This window comes from Solanum dulcamara, chromosome 9 (genome assembly GCF_947179165.1).
Source record: "Solanum dulcamara chromosome 9, daSolDulc1.2, whole genome shotgun sequence".
NCBI classification, from domain to species: Eukaryota; Viridiplantae; Streptophyta; class Magnoliopsida; order Solanales; family Solanaceae; genus Solanum; species Solanum dulcamara.
Genome location: NC_077245.1, coordinates 35,652,355 through 35,665,152, shown reverse-complemented (window position 1 = coordinate 35,665,152; position 12,798 = coordinate 35,652,355). Strand labels below are relative to the sequence as shown.

The 12,798-nt window shown below is 34.5% G+C and overlaps 1 long non-coding RNA gene across 1 annotated transcript; it reads left to right on the top strand.

Annotated features, from left to right (window-relative positions):
* Positions 1-6,928: 6,928 nt before the first annotated feature.
* Positions 6,929-10,677, top strand: LOC129903227 (uncharacterized). The gene is made up of 3 exons (XR_008770222.1): positions 6,929-7,239; positions 7,320-7,459; positions 10,371-10,677. It is a non-coding gene; the product is annotated as an uncharacterized LOC129903227 (long non-coding RNA).
* The last annotated feature ends 2,121 nt before the right edge of the window (positions 10,678-12,798 follow it).

Here is a 12,798-nt window from a genome sequence, read left to right as displayed (position 1 = left end):
TTGTGTAAAGCTCCATTTTGAGTGATTAAAGATATTATGGAAAGCTATTTCATAAATCTAAAACTTTTGATTTAGGTTCTAAAACCCAATTTTGCTTTTATATACTAGAAATACGGTGATGAAGTTCAGGAGAGGTGCTGTCCAAATTTTAAGAAACAACCTACTAACGATAGAGTACATTTTATGCCTTACCATAGCTTAACCATAGTGCTTAATGTTTTAATATAGGTTGAGACATTATTAGACAGCATATACGTATTGTGTACAAGTAACCCTAAATGTATGTAAAGCAATTTTTTCTCTCTTTTGGCATAATCCATATGAAACAAATGAACGACGAATGTATAAATTCCAAAGAAAATCTTATTCTTAGGTATATTAGGATGGCTAATGTTCTAAATTTTCAGAATGTAGATCGTTAAAACTTGACTTATATGTATAGTTCCAGCCATCCTAGTTGGTAAAATTCATATTTTAGTACAATTCATGCTCCGGTATAATTCATATTTGGCATGATTTATAATGGTAATAAAAGGTTACTTGAAATGTCTATTGTCTTGACTTTCAAATGATGATCTATTTTAATTATTCTATTGAGTCTCAAATAAAGATTTAAATGCATATGGTTACTCATTACTCTACTCTTGCATGCCTTAATGAATCTTTCACCGAGTCTTGGGTCGGGTATGTATTCGTGCACAGTTTTACTACATTATTCACCGAGTTCCTCACTAGAGGGTCAGGTATGATATATATATATATATATGATGATGATGATATGACATAATGACATAATAATGGTGCCGAGCCCATGAAGGGTTGAATATGATATGTATGTATACGATAAATTCACCGAGTCCCTAAAGGGCTAGATATGATATATGATATAAGCATGCATGACTTTATTTTATAAGGCACAGGTACAGTGACCTCTTGAGTATCATACTTATATCTTGAAACCTCTATTTTAGCTATGATTTTTGTTACTGTATTTTATGCTTATATACTCAGTACATATGTCGTACTGACCCCTCCTTTCTTCGAGGGGGAGGGGGCTGCATTTCATGCCCGTAGGTACAGATACTTATTTTGGAGAGCCGTTAGCTTAAGATTCTACTCAGTGGGATTGAAGTGCTCCATTATCTCGGAGCCTAATCTTTTGGTACTAATTCTTATAGTTTATATATTTATGTATTTAGGGGTACAACGGAGCCCTATCCCGTCATATGCTATTGTTAATTCTTTTCTCTAAGAGGTCTGTAGACATATGAGTGGGTTGTATATAGATGTTGTTCGGCGTACTAGTATGACTTATGTTTTGGGATGTTTCCATTTGGAGCGGAAGCCTTATCGTCTTATGTATTATATTATCATATTTTTTACAATTGTGACTCCCCAAGAGATAGGTGATTTCGGTATATATATAAGTGACAGTTTTGAGATGATGTGCTGCCCGTATAAATCTCATATCATGTTTAATTGTCAATTGACTATAGATAATAGGTTTGTATATGAGTGTCTAATTTGGATACTAGTCATGGCCCACGGGGTTGGGTCGTGATATTAACAACGAATACCAAAGGACTGGTAGCCTACCACAAGATATTGAAATCCCTACTTGGAGGTGGGAAGATGTGAATATGGAATTTGTAGTGAGTTTTCCTAGTTCTCAAAAACATCATAAATCAATTTAGGTGATTTTTGATAGAATGACATAGTCGGCTCACTTTCTACCGATAAGAATTCTTATAGTGCTAATGATTATTCTAAGTTGTACATTCAGGAATTGGCAAGGTTGCATTGTGTTCCATTATCAATTATTTTGGATTGTGGTACCCAATTTACTTCTTATTTCTTGAAATCATTTCAAAGGGGTCTTGGTACCAAGGTGAAGCTAAGTACCGGCTTCCAACCTCAAACCGATGGTCAAGACAAACAGACAATCCAAACACTATAACATATGTTAAGGGCTTGTATGTTGGAGTTCAAAGGGAGTTGGATTACTATCTCCGCTCATTGAATTTGCATACAACAATAACTACCACTCAAGTATTGAAATAACATCGTTTGAGGCCTTATATAGGGGACAGTGTATCCTTGGGTGACCAAAGTTCTATTGTGCCTTTGGAAGTAGTGAATATTGAAGAAAACTTGACCTATGAAGATGTTTCGGTTGAAAATTTGGACCGGAAAGTCAAGAGATTGAGGAAAATGATGTTGCATCCATCAAAGTCCTTTGGAGGAATCCACGAGTTGAAAGTGCTACTTGGAAAGCAGAAGAAGATATAATGAAATGATACCCGCATCTCTTTTATTCTATTTAAGCCTAAGGTACTAAGTTATTCACGCTCAGATGTTTAAGACTCCTACATTTTAGATTTTTCCCAAGTCTATCATATGCATGCATGTTCATAATGTTAAATTTTAAGGGTCATATTTTATGCTAAGTTTGAATGTCTTATGTTCTATACATTTCAAAATGTGATTGTATTCACGTTGGTTGCTCATCCCTGTTATGTGTCTTTTCTATGCTAGTTGAATCTCATTTGAAGGTGAATGTTTTAAAGTTGGAGATATTGTAAGACCCCATAATTCAAAAGCCAAAACAAAGGAAAATTCTGGAAAATGGACTAAAAATGAGTTATATGACTCAATTTATGAGTCGTAGGGACTGTAGTAGGAGTGATCGTAGAATTGAGAATGAGGTTTTCAATTTTGCTAAGGGAAGGAGTGGGTCTATGAGTCCATGTTATGGCTCGTGCAAGTTTAATGAGTCGTAGAAGTGACTCGTCAAGTACTTCAGAGGAATACATTTGTAGGATGTCCAAACCCTGTAGACGACTCAAGTCTGCTACTCATCATCAAGTCTACGACTCATAGACCTGAGTTGTAGTGAAACTTCTGATGGTCAGTCCTCAGGTTCTTTCTCAGACCCTGTAGGACGAGTCCTCTCTACTACTCATAGAAAGTCCTACGAGTCATAAAGACGAGTCGCATGGTCAATTTTGGAAGGTTTTAAAGAGGGGTATTTTGGTCTTTTTCACATTTTAACATTTAACTGAGGTTATTTTGTGGACTGAATTCACCCTCTCTAAATACCCTAAGCCTTCCCAAGCCCCTCATTCCTCACACTAACTCCTCATCAGAAAATTATTTACTTCCAAGGTTCCTCCCTAGCGTCTCATCTTCTAAGCTAGGGTTTTATTGCCAAGGTGTTCAAGTCTCTATTTTTCAAGTTTTCATCAGGGATTTATTCCCCAAGGTATGTGGGTATCATTAATGGGTCCTTTCACTCATGGAGACAAAGTAGTTTTTCTTACACCTAATAACTCATTTTAAATTTTGGATTTTATAGATTCTCATACTATTATTCCAAATGTATAAATTCTTGAGTATTTGTAGTTTATTTATCTATCTTAGCTTATATTGACTCTAAATACATGAAATGGTTGATTTATCAAAGGTCTTTATATGAAGGTATAAAAGGAGTTTTAATGTGTATTAGTGGCTTATTTTAATGATGTCTTAATTAAAGCATTCATTATTCTCATGCATGCCAGTATTGGTGCCAATGATTTGAAAGCTTATCTGAATAGAACCCACCTAGTTTTACTATGTTCTCAATGAAGTTTGAATTGAAAGTTTTTGACTCCAAATAATTTTTTTTGAAAGCAATGCCTATGATCAAAGGAATCCTATGAAATGAAAGAATAATTATAAAATGATGGAATCTACATGTGAAAGGCCAATTCTCACTTGTGTGAATCAAAGAAGGTTTTTTAATGAGCTATTCCATTAAATGATATTTTGATGATCTAAATCTATTCAAATGATTATGTTCTTACGTTATAGTAAACTATTATTTGCGATTGACTTAGCACTAAATGATGCATTAAGGTGGGATTCAATAAGGGAATCTTAGTTGCAACCCCTTGTCTCATTACCTTTGTGCCAACATAGGAGCTCTTGTAGGCTTAGGCTAGTGGATCGATAAATAGCCCTAAATATTAAGGAAACAAATGTAGTTGACGGAGTTCTACCCGGCAAGTAGTCTCCTCGTGCCAATGTAGGGGTTATGTTAGATTTAATGAAATAGCTCCCATGTTCTTTAATAGCGGTTGTAGTCATCTCCCCACAAATGAACATTTCAAATGTTAATTTTGTTGATTGCTTATGCATGAATCTATTATGTACATTATCTTAAAATGTTGTAGTATTTTATTGAATTGCATTCCTACATACTTAGTAAATTCAAAGTACTAACACATACTCTTTTGCCTAATATTATCCCCATATAGGGGCCGACCTTTCTCCACATTCACCTCCGCATGGCTAGTTGAATTCGTTGAAGGGTACTACCTTTGGTGAGTTCCCATGTTTCGGGAAGAAAATTCCCTTCCTCTCCTAACTAATGTTATGTAATGACTTTTGAATACCTTTCATTGTACTTGTTTCCATTTTGTTATGAGAGTGAGCTAGAGACTATATTATCCCCTGCCAAGTCTTTAAGTAGAGGTATGTTTGGATATAAATGTATAATGTACATAAATATATAACGTTCTAAGTGTTATATTTGACTCTTATTCTATGATGTTTTCCTTAGTCCCTCTATCCATTTTATTAACCACTTTTTGTAGAATTTCATTATATATGAAAAGCTAAATGAAATCTAAAAGGCTTGTGTAAGGTACATTCGGGTGTCTCATTCTCCGTATCGCTTCTAGGTCCTAGGCTTGGGTCATGACAATGATGAAATATATATAATCCTAAAAATTAGATTTAATTATGTGTCTTATTTTATATCGATTTATGTGATTTTGATACATGTATCTGTGTTATCCTCTCGGACAAGAAGAGGTACTTAAGTAAATGACCATGAGTTGGTTATAGATCCATACTCTATTTGTATATTCCAAGTATTTCTAGCCTAATTTCATGTGTTATCTTATATGAGTTTCAGTACTTATCATATTATTCAGTTTGCCTTACATACAAGTATAATTCTATATGTACTAATGCCTTTTTTTTATCATGTCGAGGGCACTGCACTCACACTGCAGGTACATTCATTTAGGTGGCAAGTGGCTTAGCGAACATCCTTCTCAAGTTTACTATAGTCAGTGGGTCCCGATTTTATTCGGGGCCATGTCTTGTTTATATGATTTACATAGATGGTCTAAGGTACATCGAGGCCTTGCCTCGATACATTCACAGATCTTTTCATACATTAGAGGATTCATAGACTATGTCCAAATTAAGTTTACATATTTAGATTTATGTCTCCCCATAATGTACTATGGGTGCACTGAAATAGCATTTGCCCCTATAACTTTTATATGTATAAAGAAAAAAATAGATTTATGCTAGTTGATGGTCAAGAAATGATTTAATATCATTTGCATATGTCCTTTGTATGTATGTCCAAGAAAAGTGGTTCACTTGATCATGTGATGGTATCACAGTTAAGGCACCAAGTGTCGGTCCACCTCACACAGGCTTGGGTATGATAAACTTAGTATCAGAGCATTAGGTTTGGATATTTCAGGGAGTCTATGAAGTTGTGTCAGGTAGATTCCTTTTTATTTTTGTGTTGTCGACCACATATATAAAGGGGAGGCTACACGGACATTTAGGAATAGTTACCCTTCATTAATGATCTAAATCGTGCAATAGAGATATATTTTATAGAATCATTCTATTCCACATGATTGAGCTTAGAGCAGTAAGTAAATATGATCCTATATGGTCTTGTACATTCTAAGTATATAATTTCAGGAATTAGAATCTTAAGGTTCGTGTTTTGGCCTCACCTATTACGAGAAAGATGATAAATGTGTTAATTGATTCTACGAGTATGAGATTCTAGAAGGAAATGAGAATGAAATAGGGTACATATTATCAAAGATGAGGTAATTGTGAACTTGAGCTATTAACCTAATGTTAGCAACTTATTTAGAAAGAGGTAAGAATAACCCTAGAAGTTTAAGTCAATTAGTCTATGATTTTAATACGAGGCAACAAGATAAAAGAATATGCTAGAAAGGAAGAGATCTATGTATACTAATCTGCCTCATGTCCATTAGCTAAATAGAATTAAGAAAAATCGATGTTGAGTGGTAGGCAGAAATTATGACCAATATAGATTGTTTAAAGTAGAATTATAAAGGCATGATGCTAGTAGTTTGATTGAAACAATTTTATTAGATACTAAGTAGATAAGAACAACATTTCAGTGTCATAGGTCGAGTGTTGCAGTACGATAAAGTTTCTAGTTAAGATAAGAAGGGTTAATTCTAGTTACCAAGAATGTTATTAAAAGTGATAAAGTGAGGTAAGTTATGATTATAGAAGGTTGTCTCATATGTTAAGTGAATAAAATTAGCTTATTTGTTATTGCTTATTTTTTATGCTACATTTATTCTGATTCCCTATGAGTCTCCTATATGTGTCTTTTTGGTTAGTTACCTCTCTTAGTCATGTTTAAAAAGAAAACTATGCCAAAATATTTGAAAAATTCTAGAGTTAAACTTATTAGATACAATGCACATTCTAGGATGAATGAGCCAAAGGGACGGGTGGTGTAACACCCCATGTCTCCCATTGGTGTAAGACTATGTTTATATTGATGAACCTATTATGATTTAGGAGAAGAAGGTCGTATCGAGCCTAAACACCAAGGTTCCAAGTGTATATATACATAATGTATTAAGTTTAAAGTGTTTAGCTTTGGGAATAAATAAGAAATTGAATTAAGTAACCTACTACCTCTATCTATGTGCGTTACCTACTTGGTTGCATGTGCTATGTGCTTGCAAGTGCTACTTTCTTACATGTGTTGCTTGCTTACACATGCTGTTTACTTATACGTGTTACTTCCTTAAATGTGCTACATGCTTAGACGTCCGACTTACTTAAGTAGGTGACAATTAGGTGCATCACCTACTTTAACTTATTGACAAGCCAAAAGCAGCAAGTAGGTGCATGACCTACTTGGACTCTTTGACCAGCTAAGAGGGTCAAGTAGACCATCAACTACTTATCTATTTGTGGCCCAAAATAAAGAGAAAAAGAGAGGTTGTAAAGGCTGATTTAAGCCTAAGAAATGGCTGATTTTCTCTCATTATTTACATCCATATTTCTATTAGTTCTCTCAAGATTTATCTCTTTTCCTCACAACTTCAAACAACTACCTCAATTCCTCCTAGGGTTAATGAAAACACCCTCCCTTTCCAAGACAAGGTGAGTGAAAATACTCATGGTTTTAACTTAATTCTTCCATGGGAGACTAGGGAATCATATTTTTCATGTTTAAAATATAGGTATGCCCTTTCTACAAGCTGGATGCCCCATGTTTCTTGGTTATTACCATACTTTGTCACTTTTTCTTTAGGTTAAGATTAAAGGATAATTCAAGTCCTTGAAGGACAGCAAGTCAAGGGATAAATTTCCTGAAAGTTAGGTAAGCTTGCTGCCCCATATTGTTCCAATATATATATTAGATTGGGTGAAAATTTCTCTTTATGTTTTATTACAAATTCATGAGATAATTATTGAAAGACATGAGTCCAAGTTTTATTAATTATTTTACAAAGGTTTAGGGCTGCCTATATGTGGTTAAATTTGGACTAGTATTGGGTGAATGGTTGGACTAATTTGGGGTAAAGGAGATTGCTTTATACCTATGTATAGCAATAAAAGAGTTGTTTGAAAGTATGGGATAATTGTTTGTTGAAACACCATTTATGAAAATTGGGGAGCTATAGACCCACTAGGTGTTCGACATAATGTCATAGTGACCTATTTCATGACCTATTGACCCTATTGTGATGTAATATATTTTTATGTTTTATATTATCTTTTTAGTGTTGGATGGTCTTAATAGAAAGTCGTGTGAAGTTTTTTTAGGCAGAAACAAAGGATTTAGTGAACACCATTTAAATTGAGGATTGTGTAGCCTTGCTGCCCATTAAGTGTCTATTTATTATTTTGTGCATTGTGAAGCACGATAAGTACCAGGAGACCTCGAGAAGGTCTATGTTATGTAGATATGGTGAGAAGGGAATGTGTTTAAAGAGCATTGTTAAGTAGAGGGGTTATGAGCTTGCAGCCCCTACTACTGTTTTGGTAAGTTAAAGTGATCCAAGATTGTTGGTTAGCTACTGATGTAAGTTGTATTACTTGAAATTATTGTAGATTAACGCCTTAAAGGAAAGGTTGAATCATGTCACTGCATAGTACTGATTGGGAGATAAGTTATATAAGGCTAAATTTCTTTCGTTGTTAAGGCCCGAACCCTTGTCACATGTATCACCTGTATGAGTCAATAAGATACTAGATTACACGTGTTAGAGTGTTCATATGTTGGATACACATTTTGTCCATATACTTCCAAATTGCTTCAATTGTCTATTTGATCATATACTTCATTTACTCTAATGTTTATATGTTCCTTTCCTTGGATATCACTCCCATTATGTTAATATATAATATTACCTTCTAGAATCCTCACTTGCTCCGTTATAGAATTTATATGTCCTTACATGGAATATAATATCCCTAATTTGAATCTGCCCACGGGCTTCATTAGTTCACATGTTTATGCATCCTTTAATTTGACATCATCTACTAAGTGCTTATCTATCGTATCATCTTATATAGTCCTTGCCTCTCGATTTGAGCAGTTTCACCTTTCCATTTGAAATTCATGTGTGCCCTAATTTAAAATGTCCAAATGTGTTTTAAATGAACCATGTGCTAAGTAGAATCACCTGCTAACTTGTTATACATCTTAATGACTCATCTGCTACATGTCCTATTATCCTTACTTTCCACACATCTACATGGATTGTCTGTATATATTTTTTGTGCCTATAGAAGTTCATTGAGTCATAGAAGTTCCTAAGTATCACATCAAATTTATATTTTGATTTCTATAACATTATTGATGCCTTAATTATTTTATTCACATTTTTACATCATTGGTATATAGTTCCAAAGATCAAAAGAGTTATAAACACAAAAGAATCAATCACAAAGATTAAAGAGATAATGTAAAGTAAATCTATATAATTATGGGTGATAGCTCACGGCCAAAAGCAAAGTTTTATATATATGGGTGGAAGCTAAGGTTTTAGAATACCTAGCATGGGTTGATCTCAATTCATGCATATAAGGGTGGCATCCAGGGGTGAAAGCCTAGAATGAGTCAATCCCAATTTGGATAACTATGAGGACAACATCTCAAGGGTTAAAATACTTAGCATGGGTTATCCTCTTATACCACTGATCTATTGGCCATTTGTGTCACATGCCTTATAAAGATTATAAAGGAACAACGAGTAATGAAAAGAATGTAATGTACAACGATCCAACTATAATAATGTATCATGTGCCCAAATGCGAATAATCAGATCCAAAGATGATTGGTTAATATACTAAGAATGGTAAAACATGGCATGGTAATTTTAAAGGTTGTTCCTCATTTCTAGATACCCGATTGTTGATGTGTTTATATGTTCTCATACTTCACTTGTTAATGTGTTATCCATTTTAATATCTCATTTTTCCATGTGTCATATGTTCTCATAGTTCACTTTTTCATGTGTCACCTATTCTCATAGTTATTTGTTCATGTGTCACCAACTTCCACATCTCACGTGCCATAGCTCGCTTGTTAATACATCATATGCCCCTGATGGCTTATTACATACTTTACTTCTTACTTGCTTATATGTCACATGTGTCATAGCTCACTATTTTATGTGCCACATGCCTCATATACATCTGCTTATAGGTTATAGTTCACCTTGCCATGTGTCATAATTGACTTTCTTGCATGTTACATGTTTTATAGCTCATTTTTTCAAGTGCTACAGTTCTTTATAGCTCACTTACGCATGCATCACATGTTCTTGTAACTCACTTGTCCATATGTTAAATTTCTTTTTTTTCACATTTGATTGTATGTTATATACTTCATGTGGCATATTGGTTCATCGTCTATTTTCTCATTTGTGCTTACTTGCTTAAGTGATAAATGCATTAGAATAAAGCATTCATGATGAAATATATATAATCCTAAAAAAGGGATTTAATTATCTGTCTTATGTTATGTCGATTCATGTGGTTTTGATAACTGTCTTTGTGTTATCCTCTCGAACAAGACGAGTACTTAAGCTTAAATGATCATAAGTTGGTTATAGATCCATACTCTGTTTGTAGTTTCCAAGTGCTTTCTGGGTAATTTCATGTGTTCTATTTTATGAGTTTTAATACTTATCATATTATTCAGTCTGCCTTACAGACAAGTACACTTCCATATGCACTCACATACTTTTTTTCATGTCGGGGGCACTATACTCACACTGTAGGTACATGCATTGAGGGTTCAAGTGGCTCAGCAAACTTCCTTCTCAAGTTTTCAACTATAGTCAGTGAGCCCCAATAATATTGGAGGCCTTGTCTTGTGTATACGATTTACATAGATAGTAAGTTACATCTAGGCCTTGTCTCGACATATTTACAAATCATGTCATATGTTAGAGGGTTCATAAAGTATGTACAAATCATATTCATATATTTAGATTTATGTCTCCCGTACTACCATGTAGGTCCATTAAGATAACATTTTCACCGATGACTTTTATATGTATAAAGAAATAAAATAGCTTCATTCTAGTTGATGGTCAAGGCATTATTTAATTTCATTTTCATATGTCCCTTGTATGTATATCCAAGTAAATAGGTTCACTCATTCATGTGATGGTATAAATTTAAGGAACCAAGTATCTGTCTGCCTCACCCAATCTTGGGATACAACACTTGTCCAAAAGGTCTTTTAACTGATCTTTCAACTCCTTAAGTTCTACCAAGGCATATTCAATAACGAGGAATAGAAATGGGCTAGGTATCTATAAAAAGTTCAATTCTAAAATCAATTTTTCTTTCTAGAGAAATACCGAGAAGATCATTGGGAAACACTTTCGAAAACTTATTCATAACGGGAACTGACTCAAGAGTAGGGTTTTTAGAATTCATAACCCTAACCCATACTAAATGATAGATACAACCCTTAGAAATAATATTTTGAGCTTTAAAGCAGAATATAAACTGACCCCTAAATGCTAAATTGTTACACTTCACTCTATGACTGGTTCATTAAGAAATTCAAACTTAACCACTTGGGTTCTATAATAAATAGAGGCATAAAAAGCATGAAACTAATACATACCAAGAATAGCATTGAAGTCAGTCATATCTAACTCTAAAAGATCATCTAAGGTGATTTTATGAAGAACTAAGACCGGGTGGTTTGTAAGAACTCCTTTAGCTAAAACTGAATCATCTACAGGAGTAGAGACTAAGAAAGGTTCTAATAATATTTTGGGACCGACATCAAACTTTACAGCAATATAAGGAGTCACGAAAGAAAAATTTGCTCTAAGATCTACTAAAGCATAAACATCAAACTGAAAGACTTGTAATATACCAGTAACTACATGGGGAGAATTTGTCTGATCCTTTTGTGTCTAAATAACATAGAATATATTCTAACGCTGACTATCACCAGAACCAAATTAATTATCCTACTGAGCCAGGCGACCTAAAGAAGCAGATTAAGTATGTTGACGACCATCTCTACCTTGATAGCAACCAAAGAAATATCTATCACCTTATGACCCATCTTCTCGCAACCAAAACGTACATTAGAACTTGTTGAGAAATGTCCTCGATGGTTCTTCCTACTCTTCCTACATGTGGGGATAGTCTTACCACTCGGAGCACTCCCTTATGTCTTGGGTTATACACCCTATCTTTATTGGAATTGTACGTCAAAGCACTAGATGAAGTCAGGTTAGAATACTTTTTTCATAACTGATAACGACTACTACTTCTGGACCTGGAATGTGACAAGTCACCTCTATATGTTTGAGTGCTATTAGACTTTTTAGCCCTCTCCTTAGGCTTATATTCCTCAATTTATTCAGCATGACTCATCCAACTATATATATCCATCTCCTTGATCAACTTTGTAGTACTACACTCTTTGATCACCATATCAAAAACATCAAAAACAAACTTGCTCATATGAGCTCTAGAGTCGGCTATCATTGCCAGAGTATACTTGGACGATTGAGTGAATTTCAATGCGTATTCCTTTACACTCATATTCCCTTGCTTATAGTTAATGAAATCTTGAACTTTAGCCTCCCTCAACTCAAGGTCAAAGAACCAATCTAGATAAGCACTCTTTAATTTGTCCCAATCGAAAGGAGATGCATCTATATCCCTTACTTCCTTTGATTGGTTGAACCAAACTTGAGAAACTCCCTTCAATGGATAAGAGGCAAAATCTGCCTTTTCTACCAGATTTACACCCATGATGTTCACAATCTTTTGGATCCCCTCAATAAACTCTTGTGGATCTTTGTCCACCTTCGAACCTTGGAATTCTGGAGGATTCATCCTTGTGAAGCGTCAAACTCTTTTTGTCGCTGTACACATACTTGGGTTCATGGGAGTCACCAGATCTCTATTGGATTGTTCTTCCACAGCTTTGAGAAGCACTTGAAAATCATATCAAAACTCGGCTTCAAAGACTTGCTCGGTCAAAGGATCAATAGAAGCTTGATGTGCTTGTTGCTACTCATATTGATTCACACTCCTTCTCAATGGAGCTCTTCATAGAGGCATGATTCTGAAAGGCATAGAACAAGAGTTAAAAGGAAACCCAATAGATTTCAACTCAATCAAATGACTTAGGAGTGATGAAAGAAGCAGAGTTTCTTAAATGCCTCA